The sequence below is a fragment of the Orcinus orca genome, chromosome 9 (assembly GCF_937001465.1).
Source record: "Orcinus orca chromosome 9, mOrcOrc1.1, whole genome shotgun sequence".
NCBI lineage: Eukaryota > Metazoa > Chordata > Mammalia > Artiodactyla > Delphinidae > Orcinus > Orcinus orca.
The window spans coordinates 54,286,917-54,310,295 of NC_064567.1; the positions used below are offsets into that span (position 1 = coordinate 54,286,917).

General features: G+C 39.7%; 1 protein-coding gene across 6 annotated transcripts in view; it reads left to right on the forward strand.

Annotated features, from left to right (window-relative positions):
* CDK14 (cyclin dependent kinase 14) overlaps nt 1-23,379 on the forward strand; it is a 711,364-nt gene that overhangs the window by 250,475 nt on the left and 437,510 nt on the right. Inside the window, exon 1 of one of the 6 annotated variants that reach the window (XM_012531518.3) lies at nt 505-678. The exons of the other annotated variants lie outside the window; for them this stretch is intronic. The gene's annotated coding sequence lies outside the window, so the exon portion shown is untranslated. Of the gene's footprint in view, nt 1-504; nt 679-23,379 lie in introns of those variants that run through there. 6 annotated transcript variants of the gene reach the window in all.

The following is a 23,379-nucleotide window of genomic DNA, read 5'->3' on the forward strand; positions in this document are numbered from 1 at the left end:
TCCTAAACTTGGCCTTCTATAGGACCTCAGATTACTGTTTAATGGGGCTGTCACTCAAGACACTTACTGGCTTTCACCAGTGCTTTTAAAAAATTGAATTGAGCATGATGAGGTGCATCCCCTTGATTAAATGTTTTTCCTCCTATGCAATCACCATTAGCTGTTTGGCTCCCATTCTGTATTCTTTTGAAGCAGCCCTGCATTACAAATCAATATCTTTCGGAAGGGACAGTGTGTCGTGAATTGCCTGGACAGCATATGCACGGTTACTTTGGCTGCAATGTTGCTGCAGAGCCTGGTTACACTGCCTTCCTGGGAACTCCAGAGGCAAGTCCATCGTGTTTGGAGAAAAAGAAAAAAGATTCTTTTCAGAAAAAATTGAACTCTTAAAGCTATTGATACTGAATGTTAGCATGTCCTTTGTGTTCTTCTGAACCATATTTGGTCTTATTCCATGGAGATTAGCTTCTGTAGGTGGTTTCTGGGTGAATTTTTTTTTTTTTTTTTGCTTTTGCTTCCCCCTTTCTTGGTTGTAGTACGGCCGTACCATTTCAGCTTGCTAGTGCAGAAAGATGTGAATTCAGTTGCTGTATGGGCCTGGTCTGGTGCAAGCACATTGCTAGAGACATGTTAAAGAGTTCCAGGTGATTCGAGCCTGAGAGAGACAACAGCAAAACGGTAAGACCGAGCATGCTTAAAATCAGAGCAGGGGTTTTAATTTGGAGCATCTCAGCAAGACTGAATCCTGACTCACTCATTTACAACTTGAAAAGGATTCATTTTGTGCATGTCATTTTACTCACCCCCTTCTATTTAACTGCCCAAAACATCACAGATTGATCAAGGGGCTATTTAAACTAAAGATCTGACAGGAGGTTACCCACGGAAGTCTCTTGAGGTTCCCGAGGCTGCTGCCTGTAGTTTGTAAACACCAGTAGCAGCGATAAGATGAAGAAAAGGTTTGCGACTGTGCTTCTTTGCCATAGCTGAATCTTATTTCTTCTGAGATTCGTCTTATTTATTATAGCTTAAAGAGATCTGACAGATTGTTTTGCCTGGCTATGCTTGGCCGAATGCCCTCTGAGTCAAGCCAGTGAAGGACGGGATACGACTTTTCTCATTTGGGTAAACTGATGTCCATGAATTAGCTGGACTGGCTCTGAGCGCAATAAACATCTCTAATATATTAGGGATCTGGGGCTTCCTCCCTGCTTCTCCCGCCCCCTCCCTTCTGGCACAGAAAGGCACCTGCTTTAAGTGTGTGCTGCCTGGCAGAGGTCAGTGTGCTGGTATTTTGCATCATTACACCTGTAGTGGTTATGCTTTCATGTACAGAAGTGATAATCCTTCATGCAGTTCTGCTTGAAGTGCTGACTCAAAGAGTGGACTGTTAGCGTTTTGTATGCTAATGGAGAACTCCTGCATGCATGAAGGACCGGGGCAGCAGACAGCCTCCTCCAAAATGATGCTTACCTGCTCGCGGAGAAGATAACAGTTGAGAGACAGAAATGTAAACCTTGATATCCGCAGAGGGTGAATTCCTTATTTCCTTTGTTAATGGGCACACTGTGTTGGGGTTGGAGGTGGTTGAAGTTGAAGGACATGTTTTAATACTGTTCAAAGTGAGACTACTACATTACGTGGTCCTGGTGAGTTTATAAGGATCCATCTATTATACAGGTACTGAATGTTAAGGATGTCAGCATTTGATTTCTTTTTTTGCTTTAAAAATATTCTTCTTATGTATACTAGAACTGAGTACTTCGTGTAAAATGTAAATGATGTAGCTAGTGAATATTAGTTGAGAAAAGCATCAGTAACTTGATGTGGCATGTTGGCCACAAGCCAGTTGTATATAATTTTGTGACATAAGTATTTTTAAGAAAGAACTCCTGATTACTTGATAGGCTTATTGAGAGAAATATTGATAATGTTTGGGTTCACTAGAATTTTTTTGGAGGAGTGAAGGAGCCTTAAATATTTTTCTGTATTCACTCAACTATTTATTGTAAAGGTTGGACATTGATTTTAGGGAATGAATATTTGGATTTTCTTCCAAAGAGAGTTCAAATTTTCTTTTATTTTGACCATTTACTATTTCCTAAAATATCAAGATGATCTATAAACTATTCTTTTCTATACTTCAATTGTTCCTTAAAAAAACAAACTTTTTTTCTACTCAGAAGATGATGTGCTGTGTGTTTGCTGTTTCTTTTTCTGAGAGTGATGTTTCTGGCTATTTATATTTTTACCTTCACTTTGTGTAAGCTGTGAGGTTTATTTTTTTCACCCTGTGACAAAAGGAGTTGTACATTTGCAAAAAGTAAGTAATTTTAAAAAAGGGGTAGTAGAGCATTAGTATGACATTGATTTTACAGTCAGGTTTTTATTCCTCATTGTGCAAACATTTATCACTCATCTACTCTAAGACATCATAAGATGTGCTGTGAAGGAAGTATAGATGAAATAGATACACTCCCTTCCCTGAAGGAGCTTAGATATAGTAGCTTTGGTATTTTTCTCAGGAATATGCCCCATTATACTTTCTCATGAATAAGTAAATTTGATGTTTTTTATATTTTCCTCCTTAGGAGACTCCGTCCTCTATTTTCTTTTAATCATTTATTTATTATACAAACATTTATGGAGAGGCTAATGTGTAACAGTGTAACTGCTGTGTAACAGTAAGTAAAACAGAGCTGGTCCCTGCCCTCATAAAACTTACAATCTACTTATTTTTAAAATATTTCAAGAAGAATTTGGAGGCAAGTTTTTTTCATTTTGGGCAATTATGAAACAGACACTATATGCTTAGATTTTTTCCATTTTAAAAATTGTGGTATAAAATATACATAACACAAAATTTTCCATTTTAACCATTTTTAGGTATATAATTTATTGGCATAAGTACATTCACAGTGTTTGGCTGCCATCATCGCTGCCCACTTGCAGAACTTTTCATCATCCCTAATAGAAATTCTGTGTCCATTAAATGATAACTCCCCATTCTCCGTCTCCCCAGCCCCTGGTAATCTCTCCAGTCTACTTTCTGGGTCTAAGAATTTGCCTCTTCTTGGTATCTCATATCATATCAAGTGGAATCATACAGTATTTGTCCTTTTGTGTTTGGTTTATTTCATTCAGCATGTTTTCAAGGTTCATCCATGTTGTACCATGTATCAGAATTTCATTCCTTTTTAATGTATGCTTTGATTTTTTTATATGGAAAAGACAGCAGTTCCCCACCCCCCTTATGATTTCACTGAATCAAGTTCCCATATGGACCTCTACGGACATCTAATAAATACGGATAATTTAGAGATACTAAAAATAAAAGTCTGGGGGGGAAGGGAAAGGAATGAAGAATAGAAATGCACTGAGGGAATGATCTAAGGATGTATTCATTTGGATTCTTTACGTGGGCTAGTAATTGAGCATGGTAATTGGGCTAGTTAGATTTTCATGTCACTTCTTTGCTTATAGAAAGCAACTATCAGCTGAAATATTCAATGGAAGTCTGGACTGTAGCTTTTGTCATTAACATTCACTTTACCCACTCTACTTCTAGTCTTTTACTTTATCTAACTTTATGAGCAAAGACTGATCATGTTGAAGTCCTCTTGCAGAATCAGAGACTCTTAGGACTGGGAGGTTTTTCAGCAATTGTGTTATCTGATTGGCTCATCTTCATTTCATTTGGCCAATTGGAGAGCGAGATTCCACTCAGTCTCCTGACGCCCACTGCAAGCGTTCTGTCACTCCCCACTGCTGTTTTCAGTGGACACTCAATCCCCAAATCCCAGGTATCCTCTGACTTAGAGGGGAGTGACAGAGGGTATTAGCTTGATGCCGTCTTAAGCAGATTTCCATTGGATGAGGTAAGCCTGGCTTCATCAATATAGCATTCTCTTTCTCATATTTCTTCCTGTTGCTGCTTTTAAATCCAGATGGTTTTCTGATAGAAGGTCCTTTTTAGAAAGCCAAGCTAAGGCCCTAGAGCTGTCTATCTATCATTGACTGATTTGATGATTCTTAGATGGGATCAATCAGCAGTTTATATCCACGCCTTTAACATACTATTCAGGAAACACAAACATATATGAGAAGAGGAAGATTCAACATGGCAGTGTCTAATGCCTGAGACTTCCCATCTTCCCCGTCAGCCTGTCCTTCTAAAGAAATCTTTTTGCTTTCTGCCCTTGCCCCACCCCCTAATACTTTGATGTTCAGGCTTGACTTTTGATATGAGGCTGATTGAGAGTCAGATTAGTCAAAAGCATGTTAAATTTACATTCTGGAAGTGGTGAGCAGGCAGGGAGGATGGGTCAGAAAACCTTAAAACACAGAGCGGTGATTTTGCTCAGTTTTAAAAATGCTTTTCTTTTGCATCAGGAGAAGAAAGAATGAGAGAAGTGTTGCAGATCAGGTCTCTGCTTTCCTTATTTCTCGCAGTATGTAAGTCCCAGGGGACATGTAAGGAAGACAGCCTGGTGGTCAAGAGCTTGGGCTTTGTAGTCAGAGTCTTGGAATAAATCCCGTTTCCTGTGCGAATTCTCTTGTGGTCTTGGACATGTTACTTAACTCTTGTGTGCCTCAATTTAATCATCCGTAAGATTGGGACAATAATAATACCTCATGGGGTTGTTGTAGAGATTAATTGAGAAATTACTTATAAAGTATTTTTAATAGTAACTCATATAATAAGAGCTCAATAATAGCTATCATCATCATTGTCATGGTCATCTAGAAGTCCTTAATTTCCATCTCTCTTTTCTATCAACTTATATCTTGCCCAAGATTCTTCTCCAGTTTGCTTGTTTATGGAGCATATATGACAATTTCTTAATGTTATTGGGTTTGAGTGGATAAAAGGAGGGTGTGAAAGAATGCTCCAGTATTCTAGTTATCATCTGGCAGGTTTGGGAAGGATTATATGTTCTATAGACTTCCTCTTCGGCCCAACTGATACAAGCTTGCCCCAGTGGCTTATTCCACAGCTAAATGAGATCTTGCTAAAGATACAAAGATGACTGTAAAATGCTCCTGGAAGCACTGGGGTTTGTTTTCAGGTGGCAGACAAACAGCAGGGTATGTGTATCCCACTGTTCTGCTCTGTTCACCTTGGATATCTCAGTTAGGATTCACTATTGAATTTTCTCAGTCATAGGCAAGGTTTAAAGAACCAGTCCTCATGGAAGCAGTTAGGACTTTATTATTAATGGATTTCTGTCAAATTTATTATCACTGAAATTTTAGCTCTTTACAATAGATGGGCCAGTTGTTAAAGCTACATTGAAAGATACTTCCATTTTCTCCCCACGCGTTCTTTGTTCCCTGTGTTTCTCTTCATAAGCTCTGTGTGGTTAGTGACCCATATATGATTCTCTGAAAATTTTAAGAGCTTCAAAAGTCAATCCTATATTGAGTGGTGCCCTATATTTTTCTGAATTCTTTGCTGGGGTTTGCATCTAGATTTATTTTATTAGAATAAAACTATTAAACTTTTAAACTTTCTAACATCACTCTTGACATTAATCACTAAGTTATTTTACAAGCATTAATAATGCAGTTAAATGTTATTAAAAAGATGGTTAATATAGGTGAGGAGATAAAGGTTGTATTTATTTATATAACCATCTGTTTCAGAGTAAGAAGAGAGTACACAATTTTATTTCTCCTTCAGGGAAGGAATTTAAAAATATTTACAATCTTTATTTTTAAACGCTGTTCATGTGGTTACCAGGGGAAAGAAATTCAGGTCTTAATGGATCAGTCAGAACCTCCAGTAGTGTCTTCTTTACAAGTTTCCAATTTTTAATGTTATTTTACCTTCTGGATGCTTTAATCTTACATGAGGGACAGAACAGTGAGCTACAGATATTTGAAAGGCATAAACATGAAGGAAGAACTAGGCTACTTTAGTACAAAGAAGCTGTGGGTGGTGCAGTGAAACTAGGAACAGAAAACAGAATTCAGAAGGCACCCGAGACTCTTGTTTGCACAGCCTCTGAGACAAATGACAGTTTCTCTTGTCCTCATGATGTTAAAAAAAAAAAAAGCCCTCAAACGCTAAGCATATGTGTACAGAAAGCATTCTGGACCATGTTACTGATTTTAAACATCTGTGAATCTAAGTTCAGCCTGATCTGTTTATTGGTTATTAGTGCTCTGACACAGTGGATGTTTTAAAATTGCCCTAGTTAATATTAGTCAGCTCCCCTCCCAGGTTATTTTGTACCTCTGCATGGTGTGGGGTCCTTTGAAAACACCCTGGTTTCTCCTTCTCAGATAGGACCCAAAACAAAACCTAATAAAAAGAAAAGCTATATTTAAACTGTAAATTCTATGAGAGAGGGGGAAAAGTCCCTATTTGCAGGAACAGACTTGTTCTTTTCTAGAGCAAGAGCTATAAGGGAATATTGTCTTGATGAAGAAACTAATTAGCCATGCAGTGTGAGCCACTTTCTGTAGCTCGAGTCTTCTGTTGTGTTGAGAATGGGGATTCCAGTTCCCCACTGCAGTTATGGGGATTTCGTAAGTTGGAATAGGCTTTTGCTTTGTGGAATCTCAACAAAGCCACTCCTGTGCTGTGTGTGGGGATTCTCGTGTCATGAGCCCCATTTCTGAGCCCTCTGGCTCTAAATGAGAGGGGGGGAAGTAATGTAGATGTCGATTCTAATATTTCACCTCCCAGTATGTTCATTGGGCCATATGATATGACTGCTATACTCCTGACTTTCTTTTTTTCCATGATGAAATTTTAACCAGCATATGATTATGGATGTCAAGTGAGAATGAGAAAACTCACACATCGTCTTCTTTTTCCCCTTGACTTCTTGGGGATATTTAGTAAGTTTTTAGTGGAAGCAGTGACTGAAAGAAGCCCAGAATTCCACGAATTGCCCTGTCCTTCTGCTTTGGAGTAGGGGTTCGGGTCCTTGTCCAGACCAGGGTGGGAAATGTTCAGTTATGCCTCTCAGGCAAAGGGCTTCTTCTTTTTTTTCCGCGCAAGGGAGGACCTGTTTTACAGTACATGGCACTCTTCATGCATGTAAGTTCCTTTTAAAATTTCATTTCTGGATCCTGAAGTGACTTCCTTTGAATTTATTTTTTCAAAGCTACTACATAAACTCTGGTAAATAAGGAGTAAAGCAAAATTCTGGGTTCACTTTGCCTTAGAAAAATTTTGTGGTCATTTTTTTTTTTTTATAGATATGGTGGTCCATGGTAAAACAATGCTTCTGTATTAGAAACAAATAAAAGTTTCTGTGCAGGAAGTAGTGTTACATATGTTATTATAACCTATGTATAGTCTTCTTTCTCTACTCCTCACACACTCCAATCCCATTGCTTTTTAAAAATTCCTGAATATATTGGGGGTAGCTTATTGGAAAATTTTATTTCAGAGTTCAAAATTATATTAAAGAATTATCTGAAATTACCATGATCTTTTGTGGGAAGTTTGAGCAAAAATGCTACCCAAGGAATGTTGAAATGATTATCACTCATGTTGTACCCAGAGACAAACAAATTTTGCCTCTTTCACAATCTCAACTCTTTATTTGACTGTAGTAGCAGAATCTATTATTATTATATGGTTTAGAGCACTGCATGTCAAAGTTCAGTGTGCATACAAATCCTCTGGGATCTTGTTAAAATGCAGATTCTGACTCAGTAGGACTGAGGTGAGGTGAGGGCTGTGATCCTGGGTGATGACTGTGCTGCTGGTCCAAAGGCAGTCAGGGGTTAAAGAAGAATTCCTGATGAAATCCTGATCGCCCAAAATAACTACATTCCAAAAAACCTAAATAGGCCACAACTAACAACAGAGAGAGGGCATTTCAACCCTTACTGTGAGTATTCATTAAACTTCATGTTAAATTTATCATTATGAAATCATGGAATTTTAATCAGCATATAATTATGGATGCCAAGTGGGAGTGAGAAAATTTCACATATCTTCTTTCTTCCCTTACCTTTTTGGGCTAGTTACTTTTTTTTTTTTTTTCTGTACGCGGTCCTCTCACTGTTGTGGCCTGTCCCGTCGTGGAGCACAGGCTCCGGACGCGCAGGCTCAGCGGCCATGGCTCACGGGCCCAGCTGCTCCGCGGCATGTGGGATCTTCCCGGACTGGGGCTCGAACCCGTGTCCCCTGCATCGGCAGGCGGACTCTGAACCACTGCGCCACCAGGGAAGCCCATGGGCTACTTTTTAGTGGAAGTAGTGTAAAATAAAGAACCTAGAGGTCAGTAAATATATGCATCTATCTATGCCAGCCTTTAAGCAAACTGTATCTCTTATATCTAAATCAAGTGTCTCACTGTAACAGAAGGGAAAGCAACTAAATAAAATTATTTTAGTAATGCATATTAAAGTACAAGCTCCTGGGAAGACCACCTAAATATTTCATAATAGAATCAGCAAAACAACGATCAAGTCTCTTGGTGATAAGCACTGAAGCCCAGTAAGGTTGTAACAAAACTACAGTCACTGAAGCGGCATAAAGGAATGTGATGTCCTCAAGAGTTCTCCATTCAACTGTGTCCATTAGCTGATGGATTCAGGATTGAATGAAATTAGGTCAGACCCCAAAGAAACCAGTCAGTAGAAAAATAAGCATTTTAAAATTAAATCCCAGTAGTGGACATTGAATTCTGGTAAGTGGGAACAGCTGGTTAAGCCTTTTTGTTGACTGGAAACGATCTCGGCTCAGAAGGTGCCTCATCGTTACGTAGTTTCTTAGGACTCATTTTTGTAATGGCCCATGTTTAGTTAAAGGGGAAGGCTTATAATAAGGAAAACAATCCATCTTTGAGTAAATATTACCAGAGCACCCAGTTTTGTGCTGCCATTTGAGCTTTGGGAACGTGAAAGAAATGGAAGATGCGGTTTCTGTGCTCTGGTGTTTACAGTCTGGTTGTGGAAATACAAATACATGAGAAACAGAGCAAGACAAAGACCTCCTCCCACCCCAGCAGATAAACCAAACGCATCAAAACAAACTCCACAGTAGCTTATATGAAAGCACATAAGACAATGTATATTTAAGTGACGGGTTATGAGGTACAGTCTAAAAACGATGTAGTTCTTAGGGCTTTTTTGGTTGCGACGGTGACAGTGACATAGGGGCATGACTGGTGTTTAGTAGACAGAACTAGTGTTGCCAGCGTCCCACAGTGTGACTGCTACCCCATGCTGCTCACAAATAATCCCTCAGTCAAAAGGCCCAGGATGCCATCACTGAGAGACAATGCCAGGATTTTAGAGTTAAGGAACACCCGCAGAGGCTGGAGCTCTCAGGAGAGGTGTTTATGGTGTGAACCTGACTGCCTCCTCTCTAAACCCTAAAATCCTAAGGCAAAGGGGAAGTAAAAGGAAGCACAAAGAAGTGAATTTATGTGTCTGGTCTTAGCTCTCTAGTTGCTCTATTTAAAATCATTTACCAGCTGTAAGCTGCTGCCTGGAGTTTGTAGTAGTTGAGCTTTGAAAGGCCTGAAGAGCTGTTTACTCCAGCTGTGTCATTTTACAGATGAAAAGACTGAGACCCAGAGAGTTGTAGTGACTTGTTCTGAGTCACTTAGTTCTGACATAATGTGGGCCTCAGGCTTGCCCGTATATTCGCTAATGTTCTGAAGGTGATTTTAGGCAAGATGTTTGTTCTGATAAAACATAGCTATAAGTAAAAGTACATTCAGGCATATATCCCTTTATATACATAGACAACACGTTCTATTTTTTTGTTCCTTGTAGCTATTCACACTGCCACCTCTGTACACACACAGACACACACACACGGGTGAGAAAAGAGAAGACTACAACCAAAGAGAGGACAAGGTACTTTTAGATCTTGCAGGTTTAGGTTAGAGGTGAAGGCAGCTGTCATGGGTTATGATTCTAGTGGCATTAGAAATTTCTCCTACCCTCGCCCCCTTCATTCCCCGCTCCTACCAAAACACCTTGTCCACTTACCCCTGAAAGCTGAATTTCTTTTATAAGGGGTGGAGCTTTTTAATGCTATAATGCTTCAAGTTCAGATAATCCAGGGAGAGGTAATGCTCTGATTTAAGTGTTCACAAACTTGTAAATGACAGATGGTGGCTTTTTAATTGGGAACAGATTTTGAGAGAAGATATTGAGTAAGAGAAAACTGTTTGTCAGGCCCTCATCAGGTAACAGATGAGGGGAAAACAATTGTAAGAGGTTGTTTCAGTGTCAAGAATTTTGCTGTTTTAGTTTTGCATTGGCCTGTCATGGATATTCCTTTCATGAATGGCAAAAGATCATGACTTAAACCGATTCTTGTTATGGTGTTTGCCTTCATGAAGAGGGTGGAGTGAAGAAGTACAGAAGATCACACTCTGAACCCAGTAAAATGCCAATCATCAGAAAACGGTTGATTCAAAGGGACAATTTTCAGCCCCAATGAATTTGCCGGAGATGAGTGCCAACCTTAACTGAATTAAGTTGTGCTCGTTCAAATCCACTGCTGTGAGTTTGGGGGACAGTTGTTTGGATTTTACATAGCTCCAAGCTAAAATTGTAGGTCAAACTGTGACTTTTGGAGCTTCCAACACTGTTTGAATTGCTAACAATTTTTACTGAGTTTTGAGTCTGCCAGGTAATGTACAGACCCCTGTTAATGATGAGTGAACCAAAATAATTGATTCAGATGAACATCTAAACGTGTGGGTGCATCTCTAACCATGTTTGAAATTCTAGGTTCTATTGAATTTACTGGAAAAAATAAAGGAACAGAAGTTTATATTGGTATTTGTGATGATTTCTTCTTTTTATCTTTTTATTTCTTCTTTTTATGTCTGATGGTTTTCAAGTACCATCAGACATCCCTGCTTTTATAAATCTTGTCACTTCAGTTTCTAAATGGATCAAGGAAGTGTGAAAAAATGCCATCATAGAGAAAACATATCCTGTTTCCCGTTGATACTGGAATGTCTGTGGTTTTCAGGCAGTACTGCTACTATAGCTATTTATTGTGACTGGCTTGGTCCATGGCTTGGTGTAGGGGGAAGTCTATGGCTTGTTGTGCCCTGTGCAGAGGGCACTAACAAACTATGTGTAAAGGACAGTGAAAGCTGATGGTGAATGTCATGTCCAAGAGTATTCTGTGCCTGGAACATCCACAGCTAGTGCCCACATCCTTAAAAATATATGTAGCTAATAAATGTAATTTTGGAAAGCAATTTGTCTCAGTCTACTTAAGCATGGATGACTGACTTAACTAAATTCCCTTAATTTCAAATACTAATTTAGTGTGACTGATTATTTTAACATATTTCAGATACTTTAAACAAAGAAAACATGCACAAATATGATTATTGCACATAATATTACTACACTTACACTCATCCTATTTTAAAACACCAACACTGTGGGTTTAATTAATTTCATATTACTTCTATATTTCTTTTTATGCCTTCCTAGGGTTATAGATCTAATTAGTAGATTCCTTCCAGGGGTTTCACTAGTAATATTTTTGAATCTTCTTGGAGTTGTGTAATCTTTACAAATCCACAAGTAAAACAATGCCTTCTCCGAATAGCTGGGATTACAGGATCTGAGTTGTAGACTGTTGGGGCCTTGGTTGATTTTTCCAAAGTGATTCAGATCTAAGTCATTGGTTAGCAGTCAAGTTGAATTTTCTATTTAAGGGTTAAATTTCACTTAGTTACTAAAATTTAACTTATTTCCAAAAAATGCATTCCACATTGACTTCACAATAAATTTTCTTTACAATCTGGTGTCTCTCCACTAAATGTATTCTTTGTAAAATGTTGCTTAGGCAACATCACATACCCTTTGTTTATTACTGTGTTATATTGACCTGGTCTGTTAGTGGAACATCCGTGTTGCTGTTCTTTCTACACTTGTGCTGTGTAGACCCCCTCTCCACAAGCTTTGAGCAATCATTCCTATTCTTGGTGCAATTCCTACTTTTTCTGGCACTACTTGGCTTACTCACAGTTCTATGTGTGAAAACCAACTATATATCCTGTTATATTCATCCTTCCATATAACTGCCATTTGTCGTTTATATTGACTTTTCTTTCTCAAAATCATAATGAACTCAGGGTCTTTCAATAACTCTCTTGTTCCATTTAACCATAATTTTATTTTCCTTCTGATGCTCAAATATGTAATCACAGTTTGGCCAGTAGGAATCCCTATAGCCAGATTCCTTTGTCCTTCTAGCACGGTCACTGACATTTTTGAAAGGATCCTAGTTTTCTGGTAACAGCTGGATATTTCACAGCTGTTTTGCGCTTCCTGCCCTGTGAACTGGAATCAGGTTACTTCCAAGGATTCCTCTTTTTTCATAGTGGGGAACTGGAACATAGACCAGAATCTAGGCACTGGGGGTACACATGAAAGTTAGCAGTGGATCAAAGGGCTACTATTGGGTGGTTGAAAAAATCTGCCTTTTTGAGGTTATGGGTTCCTACTGATTTTTTTCCAATTTGACATACATGCTTTTGTCCTCTAGTTTTCTTATATTATGAGATTGTATCTGCACTGACCACAAGCATCTTGTTGTAGGAAGAAAGATTCTATTTGGGGAGGGGAAATGTTTATTTAGATTGCTGACAGGTTGATGGAAAGATTCAAATGAAGATCTGGGCACTGGGGAGTAGCATCAATGTATAATCTGTCTTCTAGAACCCTCTTTCATTGCTAGGACTCTACTCAGCTCACTCTTCTCTTCACGTACCCTGTGCACTTCAATAATTTTATTCTATAGTATGCCAGAGATTGCAGCTAAGGGGAATGAGTGCCATTCTTACTTCATCTTGTCTGGATCCTTCCCCACACCCAAGCCCTCCCTCTTCTCTTCAGGGTCTGACAAGCCCATGAGGTCAGTGAGGCTGCTTCCCCATAGCCTTATGAAGGGCCTGGAGTCTGCTTTCTGTTGTGCTTGTGGTTAACAGAGATGGCCAGATCATGTTTAATTTGTTTGTCCCAAATATTGGAAACTTGAAACTTTTCCAGAACAGTCACTTTGCCGTATGTGGAAAACTCAAGTATAGATGACTTTCCTGGAAGAAGATGCCTACATAAAGCAGGCCTGATACTGTTTTTTTTTTTTTTTTTAAACATCTTTATTGGGGTATAATTGCTTTACAATGGTGTGTTAGTTTCTGCTTTATAACAAAGTGAATCAGTTATACATATACATATGTTCCCATATCTCTTCCCTCTTGCGTCTCCCTCCCTCCCACCCTCCCTATCCCACCCCTCCAGGCGATCACAAAGCACCCAGCTGATCTCCCTGTGCTATGCGGCTGCTTCCCACTAGCTATCTACCTTACGTTTGGTAGTGTATATATGTCTATGCCTCTCTCTCGCTTTGTCACAGCTCACCCTTCCCCCTCCCCATATCCTCAAGTCCGTTCTCTAGTAGGACTGTGTCTTTATTTCTCTCTTACCCCTAGGTTCTTCATGACATTCTTTTTTCTTAAATTCCATATATGTGTTAGCATACGGTATTTGTCTTTCTCTTTCTGACTTACTTCACACTGTATGACAGACTCTGGGTCTATCCACCTCATTACAAATAGCTCAATTTCGTTTCTTTTTATGGCTGAGTAATATTCCATTGTATATAGGTGCCACATCTTCTTTATCCATTCATCCGATGATGGACACTTAGGTTGTTTCCATCTCCGGGCTATTGTAAATAGAGCTGCAATGAACATTTTGGTACATGACTCTTTTTGAATTATGGTTTCTCAGGGTATATGCCCAGTAGTGGGATTGCTGGGTCATATGGTAGTTCTATTTGTAGTTTTTGAAGGAACCTCCATACTGTTCTCCATAGTGGCTGTACCAATTCACATTCCCACCAGCAGTGCAAGAGTGTTCCCTTTTCTCCACACCCTCTCCAGTATTTATTGTTTCTAGATTTTTTGATGATGGCCATTCTGACTGGTGTGAGATGATATCTCATTGTAGGTTTGATTTGCATTTCTCTAATGATTAATGATATTGAGCATTCTTTCATGTGTTGGTTGGCAGTCTGTATATCTTTCCTGTAATTGATATCTAGTCTCATAGCATTGTGGTCGGAAAAGATACTTGATACAATTTCAATTTTCTTAAATTTACCAAGGCTTGATTTGTGACCCAAGATATGATCTATCCTGGAGAATGTTCCATGAGCACTTGAGAAAAATGTGTATTCTGTTGTTTTTGGATGGAGTGTCCTATAAATATCAATTAAGTCCATCTTGTTTAATGTATCATTTAAAGCTTGTGTTTCCTTATTTATTTTCATTTTGGATGATCTGTCCATTGGTGAAAGTGGGGTGTTAAAGTCCCCTACTATGATTGTGTTATTGTTGATTTCCCCTTTTATGGCTGTTAGTATTTGCCTTATGTATTGAGGTGCTCCTATGTTGGGTGCATAAATATTTACGATTGTTATGTCTTCTTCTTGGATCGATCCCTTGATCATTATGTAGTGTCCTTCTTTGTCTCTTGTAATAGTCTTTATTTTAAAGTCTATTTTGTCTGATATGAAAATCGCTACTCCAGCTTTCTTTTGGTTTCCATTTGCATGGAATATCTTTTTCCATCCCCTTACTTTCAGTTAGTATGTGTCTCTAGGTCTGAAGTGGGTCTCTTGTAGACAGCATATATATGGGTCTTGTTTTTGTATCCATTCAGCCAGTCTGTGTCTTTTGGTGGGAGCATTTAGTCCATTTACATTTAAGGTAATTATCGATATGTATGTTCCTATTCCCATTTTCTTAATTGTTTTGGGTTCGTTATTGTATGTCTTTTCCTTCTCTTGTGTTTCTTGCCTAGAGAAGTTCCTTTAGCAGTTGTTGTAAAGCTGGTTTGGTGGTGCTGAACTCTCTCAGGTTTTGCTTGTCTGTAAAGGTTTTAATTTCTCCATCAAATCTGAATGAGATCCTTGCTGGGTAGAGTAATCTTGGTTGCAGGTTTATCTCCTTCATCACTTTAAATATGTCCTGCCACTCCCTTCTGGCTTGCAGAGTTTCTGCTGAAAGATCAGCTGTTAACCTTATGGAGATTCCCTTGTGTGTTATTTGTTGTTTTTCCCTTGCTGCTTTTAGTATGCTTTCTTTGTATTTAATTTTTGACAGTTTGATTAATATGTGTCTTGGCATATTTCTCCTTGGATTTATCCTGTATGGGACTCTCTGTGCTTCCTGGACTTGATTAACTATTTCCTTTCCCATATTAGGGAAGTTTTCAACTATAATCTCTTCAAATATCTTCGCAGTCCCTCTCTTTCTCTCTTCTTCTTCTGGGACCCCTATAATTCGAATGTTGGTGCGTTTGATGTTGTCCCAGAGGTCTCTGTGACTGTCCTCAGTTCTTTTCATTCTTTTTTCTTTATTCTGCTCTGCAGTAGTTATTTCCACTATTTTATCTTCCAGGTCACTTATCCGTTCTTCTGCCTCAGTTATTCTGCTATTGATCCCATCTAGAGTATTTTTCATTTAATTTATTGTGTTGTTCATTACTGTTTGTTTCATCTTTAGTTCTTCTAGGTCCTTGTTAAATGTTTCTTGCATTTTGTCTATTCTATTTCCAAGATTTTGGATCATCTTTACTATCATTATTCTGAATTCTTTTTCAGGTAGACTCCCTATTTCCTCTTCATTTGTTAGGTCTGGTGGGTTTTTATCTTGCTCTTTCATCTGCGGTGTGTATTTCTGTCTTCTCATTTTGCTTATCTTATTGTGTTTGGGGTCTCCTTTTTGCAGGCTGCAGGTTCCTAGTTCCCGTTGTTTTTGGTGTCTGTCCCTAGTGGCTAAGGTTGGTTCAGTGGGTTGTATAGGCTTTGTGGTGGAGGGGACTAGTGCCTGTGTTCTGGTGGATGAGGCTGGATCTTGTCTCTCTGGTGGGCAGGTCCCCGTCTGGTGGTGTGTTTTGGGGTGTCTGTGGACTTATTATGATTTTAGGCAGCCTCTCTGCTAATGGGTGGGGTTGTGTTCCTGTTTTGCTAGTTGTTTGGCATAGGGTGTCCAGCACTGTAGCTTGCTGGTCGTTGAGTGAAGCTGGGTGCTGGTGTTGAGATGGAGATCTTTGGGAGATTTTCGCCGTTTGATGTTATGTGGAGCTGGGAGGTCTCTTGTTGACCAGTGCCCTGAAGTTGGCTCTCCCGCCTCAGAGGCACAGCACTGACTCCTGGCTGCAGCACCAAGAGCCTTTCATCCACATGGCTCAGAATAAAAGGGAGAAAAAGTAGAGAGTAAGAATTAGTAGAAGTAGGAAGAAAGAAAGAAAGGAAGAAAGGAGGGAAGGAAGGAAGGAAGAAGGAAGAAAAGAAGGAAAGAAGGAAAGAAAGAAAGAAAGGAGGGAGGGAGGGACGGTGGGAGGAAGGAAGGAAGGGAGGGAGGGAAGGAAGGAAAAAAGAAAGAAGATAAAGTAAAATATAATAAAGTTATTAAATTAAAAAATAATTATTAAGAAAAAAAATTTAAAAAAAACCAGATGGATAGAACCTTAGGACAAATGGTGGAAGCAGAGCAATACAGACAAAATCTCACACAGAAGCATACACATACACACTGACAAAAAGGGGAAAAGGGGAAAAAAATCATAAATCTTGCTCTTAAAGTCCACCTCCTCAATGTGGGATGATTTGTTGTCTAAAGGAGGGAAGGGAAGAAAAGAAAGAAAGAAAGAAAGGGAGGAAGGAAGAAAGAAAGAAAGAAGATAAAGTAAAATAAAGTTATTAAAATTAATTATTAAGAAAAAAAATTAAAACAAAAAAACGGATGGATAGAACCCTAGGACAAATGGTGGAAGCAAAGCTATACAGACAAAATCTCACACAGAAGCATACACATACACACTCACAAAAAGGGGAAAAGGGGAAGAAATCATAAATCTTACTCTCAAAGTTCACCTCCTCAATTTGGGATGATTCGTTGTCTATTCATGTATTCCACAGATGCAGGGTACATCAAATTGATTGTGGAGCTTTAATCCGCTGCACCTGAGGCTGCTGGGAGAGATTTCCCTTTCTCTTCTTTGCTCTCACAGCTCCCAGGGGCTCAGCTTTGGATTTGGCCCCGCCTCTGCGTGTACGTCTCCGGAGGGCGTCTGTTCTTCGCTCAGACAGGACGGGGTTAAAGGAGCCGCTGATTCGGGGACTCTGGCTCACCCAGGCCGGGGAGGGAGGGGCACGGCGTGCGGGGCGGGCCTGCGGCGGCAGAGGCGGATGTGACGTTGCAGCAGCCTGAGGCTCGCCGTGCGTTCTCCCGGGGAAGTTGTCCCTGCATCCCAGGAACCTGGCAGTGGCGGGCTGCACAGGCTCCCCGGAAGAGGGGTGTGGATAGTGACTTGTGTTCGCACACAGGCTTCTTGGTGGCGGCAGCAGCAGCCTTAGCGTCTCATGCCCGTCTCTGGGGTCCGCGCTTTTAGCCGCAGCTTGCGCCCGTCTCTGGAGCTCCTTTAAGCAGCGCTCTGAATCCCCTCTCCTCGCGCACCAGGAAATAAAGAGGTAAGAAAAAGTCTCTGGCGTCTTTGGCAGGTCCAGACTTTTCCCCGGACTCCCTCCCGGCCAGCTGTGGCGCACTAACCCCTTCAGGCTGTGTTCACGCCGCCAACCCCAGTCCTCTCCCTGCGCTCCGACCAAAGCCCGAGCCTCAGCTCGCAGCCCCGCCCGCCCCGGCGGGTGAGCAGACAAGCCTCTCGGGCTGGTGAGTGCTGGTCGGCACCGATCCTCTGTGCGGGAATCTCTCCGCTTTGCCCTCCGCACACCTGTTGCTGAGCTCTCCTCCGTGGCTCCGAAGCTTCCCCCCTCCGCTACCCGCAGTCTCTGCCCGCGAAGAGGCTTCCTAGTGTGTGGAAACCCTTCTTCCTTCACAGCTCCCTCCCACTGGTGCAGGTCCCGTCCCTATTCTTTTGTCTCTGTTTTTTCTTTTGCCCTACCCAGGTACGTGGGGGAGTTTCTTGCCTTTCGGGAGGTCTGAGGTCTTCTGCCAGCGTTCGTAGGTGTTCTGTAGGAGTTGTTCCACGTGTAGATGTATTTCTGGTGTATCTGTGGGGACGAAGGTGATCTCCGCGTCTTACTCTTCCGCCATCTTCCCCTCGTTCCTGATACTGGTTTTATTCGCACAAACCCAGGCGAAGTGGAGACCATAAATTGCGTATAAATTTAATTATGTGGAGAATTTGTTCGTGGGCTTTATAGTGCTGATGGAGTTATGTCGTGCAGAAAACTCTCAGTATATGGTCATTTATTGATAGCAGTCCTAGGAATCATTGTTTATCTATCCTGGATCTGATACAGTGTATCAAATACAGAAAGTGGTATCTGCAACATGTTCCTAAGAACATTGTGCTCAAATATCAGAGTGCTTATAGGCAATTTCAGTAAAGTGAGTGCATTAGTTTTCAATTGGTGTGTAACACATGACCATGTACTTAGTAGCTTATTATCTCACAGTTTCTGTAGTTTAAAAGGCTAGGCACGGCATACCTGGTTTCTCAGCCCTAGGTCTTACTGGACTGAAATCAAGGTGTTGGTCTCACCTGGGGCTCAAGATCCTCCTACAAGCAGAACTTGTAGCTGTTGGCAGAACTCATTTTCTTGTGGTTGTAGGACAGTGGTCCCGTTTTCCTGCGGGTTGTCAGCCAGTGACTATTCTCAGCCTTTAGAGCCTGCCCCCCATTTCTGTGCCGTGTGGCCCCCATAGGAAGATCACAGCATGAAATGTTGGCTTTCTTCCAGGCTAGCCAGATCACACCTCTGACTTTCTCTTCTGCGACCAACTAGAGAAAATGCTCTGCTTTTAAAGAACTCACCTAAGGGGCTTCCTTGGTGGCGCAGTGGTTGAGAATCTGCCTGCCAATGCAGGGGACACGGGTTCGAGCCCTGGTCTGGGAGGATCCCACATGCCTAAGAGCAACTGGGCCTGTGAGCCACAATTACTGAGCCTGCGCGTCTGGAGGCTGTGCTCTGCAACAAGAGAGGCCGCGACAGTGAGAGGCCCGCGCAACGCGATGAAGAGTGACCCCCACTTGCCACAACTAGAGAAAGCCTGGGCACAGAAACAAAGGCCAACACAGCCATAAATAAATAAATAATTTTTTTTTAAAAAAAGAAAGAACTCACCTGATTAGGTCAGGCCCACCCAGGGTAATCGCCCACTTGCCATATCACATAATAGAATCATGATGTGATATCTCAACATATTCACTCTCAAAGGGGAGGGGATTATTCAAAGGCTGGACATTGGGTGTCACTGTAGAATTCTGCCTGTCACAATGAACTTGTAGTTTAAAAATACTTTTATGATAGCATTTTATGAATATATGTGTTTATTATTTTTGTGTCAAGATTGCTGGGTTTTTAAAATAAATTTATTTTTATTTTATTTATTTTTGGCTGTGTTCAGTCTTCATTGCTGTGCACAGGCTTTCTCCAGTTGCAGCAAGGGGGGCTACTCTTCATTGCAGTGTGTGCACTTTGCATTGTGGTGGCTTCTCTCAGTAGTTGTGGCTCTTGGACTCTGGAGCGCAGGCTCAGTAGTTGTGGCACACTGGCTTAGTTGCTCCGCGACATGTGGGATCTTCCCAGACCAGGGTTCAAACCCGTGTCCCCTGTGTTGGCAGGCAGATTCTTAACCACTGAGCCACCAGGGAAGTCCCTGATTGGCTCCTTTGTTTTTTTTTTCTTTTTCTCAGCCATACTTTATAGTTTCTGTGTACAGATATTGCACATATTTTGTCAGATTTATCAGTAAATATTTTAAATTGTTTGAAGCTGTTGTAAATTGTGTTTTTAAAATTTAAATTTCTGATTGTTGTTAGTATCTGGAAATACAAATGAATTTTGTATATTGATCTTATATCTTGTACCCTTGATAAACTTATTAATTCTAGTGTTTTTTTTGGGGGGGGTAGATTTCATTGGATTTTCAACAGAGATGATAATGTCTTCTGTGAATAAAGTTGGTTTTATTTCTTCCTTTCCAATGTAGATTTTTTTTTTCTTTTTTCTTGCCTTGTGGCATTGTCTGGAACTTGTAATACAGTGTTGAGTCAACATAATGAGAGTGGACATCCTTGATTTGTTCCTGTACTTAGGAGAAAGGCATTCAGTTTAACAGTTACTGTGGGTTTAGAATCCAGGGCGCCTTAGCTGGGTGCCTGTGGCTCAGCGTGTTGTATGAGGTTCCAGTCAAGCAGGAGGCTGGGGCTGTGGCTGCATTTGAAGGCTCAACTCTTGTGGTTGTTTGCAGTCCTCAGTCCTTCCATAAATGTGCCTCTCCACAGAGCTGCCTCCTAACATGGCAGTTGGCTTTTGCCTTGGGATAGTGATCTAAGAGAAAGGGAATAGGACTGAGAGTGTACCAGCGCAGAAACCACAGTTTTTTTATAATCTTTTCTCAGAAGTGATAGCCCATGATTTCTGCCATATTCTGTTTATTGGATATAAGTCAACAAATACAACCCAAACTCAAGATCTGTGTACTAAGTAAGAATGTGACTATCTGGAAGTGGCTATCACTGGGAGCCATTTTAGAGATTGCCTGACATTGTATACTAAAATGGTGAATTACACATTTTAGAGTGTTAAGCCAACCCTGCATTCCTGGGATTAATACTACTTTTTCATTATTTATTATCCTTTTTATATATTATTGGATTCAACTTTTTAAAAATTGCCAATAAGTTTTGCATCTTTATTCATGAGAGAAATTGACCTGTAGTTTTCTTCTAATGCTTTTGTCTGGGTTTGGTGTTGGAATGATGCTGGCTTCATATAGTGAGTGGGGAAGTATCCCCTTCTCTTTAATATTTTGGAAGCATTTCTGTGGAATTGATGTTATTTTTTCCCTTAAATGTTTGGTTTACTTCACCAGTAATGTTGTCTGGCCCTGGCATTTTCTTTGTGATAACATTTTTGGTTACACTTTTAATTTCTTTAATAGACATAGGTAGACATAGGACTATTCAACTTATCTATTTATTCTCAAGTGAGCTTGGGTTGTTTTCATCTTTCACGGAATTTGCTTCATCTAAGTTGCTGAACTTATTGGCATAAAGTTGTTGATGATATCTGTGGAATCTGTAGTGATGTCATCTCTCTCATATCTGTTATTGGCAATATAAGTTCTTTACCTTTCTGCTCTTATCAGTCTGGCTAGAGGAGTATCCATTTTTTTTTAATCTTCTCTGAAAAACTAGCTTTCAGTTTCATTGATTTTCTTTATTGTTTTTCGTTTTCTATTTCATTTATTTCCATAATGATATTTTTTCATCATTTTAATTCTCTGCTTATTTTAGGTTTTAATTTCCCTTCTTTTTCTACTAGTATTTTAAGGTGTAGTCTTATTGATTTGAATTTTTTTTCCAGTATATGCATTTACCATTATAAGTTTTTCTACAGCTAAAGTACTATTTAAGCTGTATCTGCCATTTTGATACTCTGTTTAACTATTTTCATTTAGTTCAAGATACTTTCTAATTCCCCTTTTGTATTGTTTAGTTTCCAAATATTTGCTGTCTTACTTATCTTTTAAAGTACTTTGTTCCCTCTGGCTCCCTTTTAAGATATTCTCTTTATCACTGGTTTTAAGCAACTTGATTTTGATGTGCCTACATGTTATTTTCTTTGTATTTCTTGTGTTTAGGGTTCATTGACTCCTCAGGTTCATGTGTTTATATTTTATAGTTATAATTCAGTTGTCTCAGTGGTGTGGGTGGTTTCGTATCCATATCACATCTATTGCCTCTTGCTTTCACATCTGTAAGAGAAACACGTGAACTCTTGAGTGAAAATTGAGTGAAACACGTCAGTGCATCTAATCTTGTGATAAATTGTTAGTTTTTGATCATGACTAGAGGACTCTGCCTTAAGTCTTTTAAAGATATCTTCAGCAATTTTGTGGTATGCTAAAAGGTGTGATGATATCCTTCTTATTTGATTTAATTAAAGTTCAACCTATGCTTAGTAGTTGAGACACACTCAGGACATAGTTGATGCTTAATATTTAATTAAAATGTTTTTGTTTGTTTCAAAAACTTAAAAGACCTTAATTTATTATACATACTTTCCCACTTTAGTATTTTCAAAAATTACGTTGTCAGACACGTTAATTATACAATTCAAACAATATAGGGGTATGTAAAAAATAAGTGATCTTACCCTTTATCCGTTCAGTTCTACATATCTGGCGGTATCTTATGTTAACACTTTGGTGTGTTTCCTGCTATACCTTTCTATGTGCTCATACATACACATACAAATATCTATATCTATGTCTGTATGTATATTTGTATCTATATCTATCCATACACATACGTTTCTTTCCGATATGGAATCATCTTATACATATTACTCAGACACTTCATATGTTTCTTTAACAATATGGGGTTTTCTTAGATACTTTCTGTTTTCCTGCCTTCTTAAATAAGGATATGGAAACTTTTCATGAGAAGAAAAAAAAAACTTTAAAAGCATTTTCAGAGTTGTCTTTTCTCTAAACAGCATAATAAAGTTACCTAGCTTTACAGGCAAGCTAGAGGCCATAAAATTACTTAAAAAGAAAAACAAAGTCTCCAGAATACAGGGAGAATGAAAGAGTTAGAACATAAAGTGGAAAACAAGGAGCAAAAGTCAAAGAGACTAAAATAAAATGAGAGAGGGGGGCAGACTATGCAGTAAGAGAATGAATGAAGTTGAGAAGGAAATCAGGGTTTAGTGGAGTAATATGAACAAAATAAAGTGAGAGAGTGGCATGGACATATATACACTACCAAATGTGAAACCGATAGCTAGTGGGAAGCAGCCGCGTAGCACAGGGAGATCAGCTCGGTGCTTTGTGACCATCTAGAGGGGTGGAATAGGGAGGGTGGGAGGGAGACACAAGAGGGAGGGGATGTGGGGATATATGTATATGTATAGCGGATTCACTTTGTTATACAGCAGAAACTAGCACACCATTGTAAAGCAATGATACTCCAATAAAGATGTTAAAAAAAAAAAGAAAAAAGAATAAACATTGTTTTCAACTTTTACTATCTCTACCTTTTAGCCTTTTCATATGCTCCATTCTAGTTTGGAGATGAAATCAAGATTGGAATAGATTTTAAACATGTATTCAAGCATTAAAGTGTTGACGAACATAATGACTTTCTCTAGCTGTGTTAGCTGCTTCCATGGTGGCGCCTCAGTTAAAATACCCATCTGATTTAGTTCAGCTGTTTTTGTTTGTTTGTTTTAAGGCAACTTATCCAACTTTTAATGATTCAGAAATAATCCGAGTTGCAGTCAGATGGTAAAATGTGTGACAGAGTTCAAGAACCACCTTAGGGCGCTAGCAGTAGAGACCTTAAGCTTCCTGTTTTAGGGATAGCAATTTTAGTGTCAGC